The sequence below is a fragment of the Myotis brandtii genome, unplaced genomic scaffold, assembly GCF_000412655.1.
Source record: "Myotis brandtii unplaced genomic scaffold, ASM41265v1 scaffold97, whole genome shotgun sequence".
NCBI lineage: Eukaryota > Metazoa > Chordata > Mammalia > Chiroptera > Vespertilionidae > Myotis > Myotis brandtii.
This window is the reverse complement of record NW_005372020.1, coordinates 1,711,076-1,717,372: the sequence shown is the minus strand read 5'-3', so window position 1 is coordinate 1,717,372 and position 6,297 is coordinate 1,711,076.

Genomic DNA, 6,297 nt, shown 5'->3' with positions numbered 1-6,297 from the left:
TGGGGGTGTCGCCCGGGAGGCAGGCTTTGGGGGTGTCGCCCGGGACTGGCCACCCCTGCCACGCCCTCAGCCTTGCCCAGCAGCTTCCGCTCATCCTTCATCTCCCTTTACGTGGCCCATCTTTCAGGACACGCACCCTGACCCCAGGTTAGGGGAGGACCCGACGTCCTCCTCTGTGCTCCCCAGCGGCATCACGAGTCTGACTGGCAATGCGGGTCATTGTGAACTGTCTGTGCCCGGGGTGAGGGAGGGAGCCTGGGCCCAGCTCGGCCCCGCACAGAGGCGCCTGCGGATCGGTCTGGAGACCAGATGCCCACAGAAACCTGCTCCCCTAACCTGTGCGGCTTAGGCTCTCGGCGTCGTAGGAGGGGACAGCACAGGAGGAGGGAGGGGGTGACCAAGAAGGCCATGGGCAGGGTGGAGCGGCGGGGAGGGGGCCAGGCTGGGGACGGGGCCGTCTCCACATGAGGAACCGGCTCTGAGGCCATCCACTGCCGAGCTGACTAAGGACCTGGCCGTGTGCCTGCCCCTCCCCTGCCCACCTCTTTGTGGCACCACCTCTGACCCCAGCTGCCCCAGTTGTGTGTGACCTCTGGCCTGCCCAACCCATCCCCTCTGGCTTCCTGCGGCCCCATGAGGTGACCACCAGCTGGCCTGCCGCCCGTCCCTGTCAGTGCGTGTGGCTTCGGTAGCCCTGTCCCTGGGCTGGGCTCCAGCGCGGCCGCCCCCCTCCCCCCACCCTGCTCACAGCCTTCCGTTACTTCCGATGTGCTGTGCAAACATATTTCTCGATAAAATGCTGGGAAGAAAAATAGAGTGTTGCCTCCATTATCCAATTTCTGATTAATCAAACTCTCTTTGTCCTCAGCCAAAATCTATTCATTTCCCTTAAACACTGGGCCATTGCCAAGCATCGATTCCCTCTGTGACAGCACCACGCACACAGGCCCATCCCCGCCCTGCCCTGCCCTGCGGCGGGGAGGAGGGGCCCCTGGTACCCCAACACCACCCACCTCTTCCAGGAACCCCGGCAGCCTCGCTGCATGCACCATCTCTGCTCCAGCTCTGGGTGCCAGGGCTGGTCTTGGTCACTACGGGGCCTCAGTCTCCAGGGGTGTCAGCCTTCTCTTGCTGGCTATTCCTGGGCTCTCCCGGGGCAGGACGAGGGGTGGAGGACCGAGCAGGTGTGAAAGGTGCAGCCACCATGGCAGCGAGGACTGGAGCGGGGGGCAGTGTCCCTGGCAGAGGAGGCTGGAGCTGGGCCGGAAGGGTGAGGGCGGGGCTGGTGAACGGGCCTGGGGTGGGGGTAGGGCACGCATTCAGTGGCAGCAACCGAAACCCAGTCCTAACGGGTTCACCAGATGAAGGACACCCTGGCTGGGGGCTGGGGGCTGGGGGCTGAGGCCGGGCAATATCCAAGTTTGCTCAGGCCCGGCGAGAGGCGGCCGCACATCTGCCGTGCCCATCTGGTTAAAGCAGAGGCCCCGCCCAGTCCAGGGGCCTGGTGGATCGCCACGAGCACCTTCGCTATGGAAACCAGGGAGCCAGGTCCCCCTCCCCCCCGAGGCAGGGGTCCTCCATTGGCTCGTAGTGGAGGCGCACCTCCCCGTGCAGGGTGCCTCCCTCCCCTTGGACGTGGAACCTTCTGCTTGCTTGCTTTCTTTCCTCCTGGCCTGATTTCCTCCTGAGTCACTGTTCCCAGGCGATGCTATCACGGCTCGTCTGGGCAGCCTTGGCGGCTGTGGACACGTGGTGGAGGGTACCCAGAGCCTCGGGACTGTCGGGGCCACAGGGGAGCCTCCGGCATCTGCAGCAGCACCCAGGGCGGAGGCTGCCTCGCCCAGGCAGAGCCGTCCACTGGGGCCTGCCTGCGGCTGGGACGCTGCACACATGGCCTGATCCGTCTCCCATCTCCTCGGACTCCGGCTCTAAAAGAAGGCGGAGAGGCAGTGGGCTGCTTTCAGGGGACCTGCTCTGGGTTTAGTACCAGGCCAGGCAGGCAGGTTGGGGCCTGGATAAGCTGACCCAGTGGCCGGGGCCCCGGTGGCCGTGAGCGGCTGCAAAGAACCCACACACAGTCACGTGTCCCCAGGCCCTTTCCGCTGGCGCAGGCAGTAGCGTCTCACATATGATATGCACAAGCTACCGTTTTTCCCAATATTTGCAGAAACTGATCAATGCAGAGCCATCTACAAGCCTCACAGAGCCCGGCCAGCGTGGCTCAGGGGTTGAGCGTCGACCTATGAACGGGGAGGTCATGGTTGGATTCCCGGTCAGGGCACATGCCCAGGTTTCAGGCTCGATCCCAGTGTGGGGTGTGCAGGAGGCAGCCATCAATGATTCTCTCTCATCATGGATGTTTCTATCTCTCTCCCTCTCCCTTCCTCTCTGAAATCAATTAAAATATTAAAAATAAATAAATAAAAGCCTTACAGAAATCCTGGCGCTCAGAAACCCTCTGGCCCTGTCCCCAGCGCTCGCTGGGCGAGTGGGTGCCCGCCTTCTCCCGTGGCGCACGGGCCGTGACACTGCAGGTGACTGTCCCAGGACAGCGGGCGTCCCGTGCCCGGCCCTTCGGCCCCCTCCCCTTAGGTCAGTGGTGTGTGCCCCCACACCTGTGTGCGTCATGGCGGTGTCATTGTGATTGTCCCGGAGCGTCCTGTAAACGGTGCCATGTGAGCGCGGGAAGGGCTGCCATGGACACGCGGCGGCTCCGAAAGCCTCCGTGAGGCCGTGGTGGGGTTGGTGTGGGCAAGGCCGCGCGGGAGTGGGGGCGGGGAGTCGTGACAGCGACTCGTCAGTCCCGGTCACTTTGCCACCTCACCCCTGTGAGAATGTCGCTGTCCGTCACACCTGGTGGCTGGGGGGTAACAGAACGGGGGCGGCAGCTCCAGTCGCTGCTGGGCTCTGAGAGGCCATCCCGGCTCCCAAAACGGGCAGATGCGCGCACGCCTCTGTCTCAGGTTAACGTGAACTATTAGAGATGAGAAATACCGCCATTTCTATGACGCTCTGCACGGTCCTGCGTGCCCCCCGCCCCAGGGACCGGAGTGGGCAGGATGGGGTTTGGGGCGGGGCACGAGCTAACTGGGAAGGGAGGGGGCAGGGAGGGCTGCCCGGATGGTGGGAGGCGGAGAGGAGGGGTGGGCAGGAGGAGGGCTCAAGAGGACCCCCGCCCCCTAGTGAGACTGAGAAGGTGGGAGGAGGAGCCGTCAGCTGGGGGCAGGTGGCTAAAGCACAATAGGCCACACAGTTCAGGGCCCTCAGGGCGCTTGCCTGGCCTTGGGGAGGAGGGTGAATGGTCTGGGGCGTCTGGGGAGGGCAGGCACAGGGAGGAGCCCCAGGGGTACCAAGGGCTTGGGAGTGGCCGTGCGTCAGCGGAGGCCGCCGCAGTGGGTCCTCAGCCACAGGCCCCTGGTGGCCCGGTGGGCGAGGTCACGCGAGGTCATGCGCTCAGCAGGGATGCTGGGAGCCTCAGAGCGCCCGCTGTCTCGGTGCCCATCCATCTGTCCTCACATCTTTCACAGCGACTGGCTCAGAAGGAAGGAGAGCCGCAACCAGGGAGCAGAATGGAGGGGGAGGGGGCCTCACTTCCCCGGAACGTCCCGTCCCCCGGCCTTCTAGTCAACCCGCCTCGCCTGCTCCCTCACCTCCAGGCGCCGCTCTGACCAGAAATGGCCTCTCGGACTCTGGATGCCCAGACTCGGTCCCTTCCTCCCCTGTCCCCCGAGCCCCAGCAGAGCCTGCGCCCGGGGTCATCAGTTCCCAGAGGGCAGGGAGATGAGCAGCCGGTGGTGGGTGGGTTGATTGCCCGCGGGATCTGAGGTGGAGGCCTGGGGCTGGGTGGCTGAGCGCTGGGAGAAGCAGCGAGGGTGCCCTGGGGGACAGGCCAGGGGAACCGAGCAGCAGGGGCACCGTAGGTCGGGGTGGGGCCCTTTCCTGAGAGAAGGGGTGGCTCTGGCCTGAGTGAGGGCACTGCCACCAGGGCCCGGAGCCTTCCCCCATCACAGTTCATGTGCCGCCTTCGCTCTGACTCCTGCCCCCCTCACCCTCGGAAACTCGGGCACAGGTCTTTGTCTGCTTCGGTCAGCTGTGACCTCCGACCTGCCCATGTGCCACGCTCAGATCCCTGGCCCAGTAAGTAGCAGGGACAATGGGAGGTCCCGCCCCGGCCCCATGCCACTCCCATGGCACCTGCACGCACCCCCCCAGAGTGCAGCTGAGCCGCAGAGCTGCTGGGAGAGCTCCGTGTGGGCCCCCAGCATGTGGGTCTGGGGGTCTGACGCAAGAGTTTGTCCCCAGCGAGGGGACCACCTCAGCTGTGACTGGGTGCTGCCCCGAGCAGATGGCAGGCTGGACGCAGCTTGGCTGGACGCAGACAGCGGCCACCGCAGCCACCATCTCCCCTTTCCTCCTAAGTTGCCCTGCGGCTACCGGTGTGCACTGGTCAGGGCCTGCTTCTCGGAGCCCAGCCCTCGGCCACCAGGCCGTGGGGCACATGCTCTCAAAGCACAGCCAGGCCTCCGCGGACAGGGCGGCTCTGGACTCCGGCCTGGAAGGGCAAGGGTCGCCCCCCACGGGGCTCAGCACCCCGCCGCGCACAGTGTGGACAATGTGGGCCGGACAGGCCTCCACTGGGGGGAGCCAGGGCCGGTCACCTGCCGCCTCTTTCTCCCACACACGTGGCCTTCGCCCCTTTTTTTTTTTTCTTTTTTTTTGGTAGGTCTCCAACAAAACATTTTTTGGTGATAAAATACACATCACATAAAATTTACCATTTTGACCGCGTTTCAGTGTACAGCTGAGAAGGACTAAGCACATTCATAGTGTTGTGCAACCCTCACCGCCATCCATCTTCAGAACTTGCTCATCTTCCCAGACTGAAACCCCGTCCCGGTTACACAGCTCCCGGCCCTCCCCCGACTCTCCCCCGGCCCCTCCCCCAGCCCCTCCCATTCCGCTTTCTGTCTCTATGAACCCCGTGCCTCCGGGCACCTCGTGTGCGTGGAACCGTGCGGTGTTTGTCCTTTTGTGATGGGCTTGCTTCCCTTGGCGGCTGTCCTCGAGGTTCATCCATGCGTCGCCTGCGTCAGACTCCCCCCCTTTTTAAGGCTGAGTGTTATTTCCTCGGAAGGATGGGCCCCAGGTTGCGTGTCGGTCCATCGGTCAGTTGCTTCTGCATCCTGGCTGCTGTGGACGCCACTGCGTCCAAAGGGCGCATACAGGTCTCTTCCGGACCCGATGGCAGCCCCTTTGGGTCTGTACCCAGAAGGGGAATGGCTGGAGCACATCTGCTAGTTCTATTTTTAATTTTTTGAGGAACCTCCACGCTGTTTTCCACGGCAGCTGCCCCGTGTTCCGTTCCCACCAACAGCGCGCCGAGTCCTGAGTCCCGCACACCCTCACCAGCTGCGTTACGTCTGCTGTGTTGACAGTGGCCGTCGGATGGGCGTGAGGGCGTGGGGGGGGGAGGTTGATTGGCATTGCCCTGGAGATTACTGGTGTGGGGCGTGTTCATGCACTTATTGGCCACTTGCTTGTCTTCCTTGGAGAAATGCCTGTGTAACGTCTTTGCCTGGTTTTGACTTAGTTGTTGTTGTTGAGTTTGTGGGGTTTTCTGTATATGCTAGGTATTCACCCCTCAGCAAATACATGCTTGGCACATGTTTCCTCCCAACCTGTGGGTGGCCTTTCACCCGTTGATACTGTGTGTTGATGCACAGGGTTTTTAATTTTCACGAAGTCCAACTCGTCCATTGTCTCCTTTTGTTGCCTGTGTCTTAGGTGTCATGGCCAAGAAATCATCGCCCATCCAGTGTCGGCCGCTTTTGCCTGACGCTGTCTAAAGGCTTCGACCCACTTGGTTAATTTTTGTTTATGGTGTTAGGTAAGGGCCTCACCGCTTTTTCTTTTTTATATTTTTATTGATTTCAGAGAGGAAGGGAGAGGGAGAGAGAGAAACATCAACGATGAGAGAGAATCATGGATTGGCCGCCTCCTGCAGGCCCCACACTGGGGATCGAGCCCGCAACCTGGGCATGTGCCCTGATCGGGAATCGAACTGAGACCTCCTGGTTCCTGGGTCGATGCTCAACCACGGACCCACGCTGGCAGCTGGTGGAGCGCTGGGCCCTCTTTCCTTGAGCACCGGCTTCAGCAAACTGGGTGGTGCTCCAGGGAGGGGCTTAGTCACTGCTTCCCCGAGGGCTCCCTCCCCTGCCCCCCCTCCATGGGAGGAGACTCACGCTATTCTCTGTATTGGCAGGTGAAGGGCAGATGCCCGAGGCAGGGCGGCCG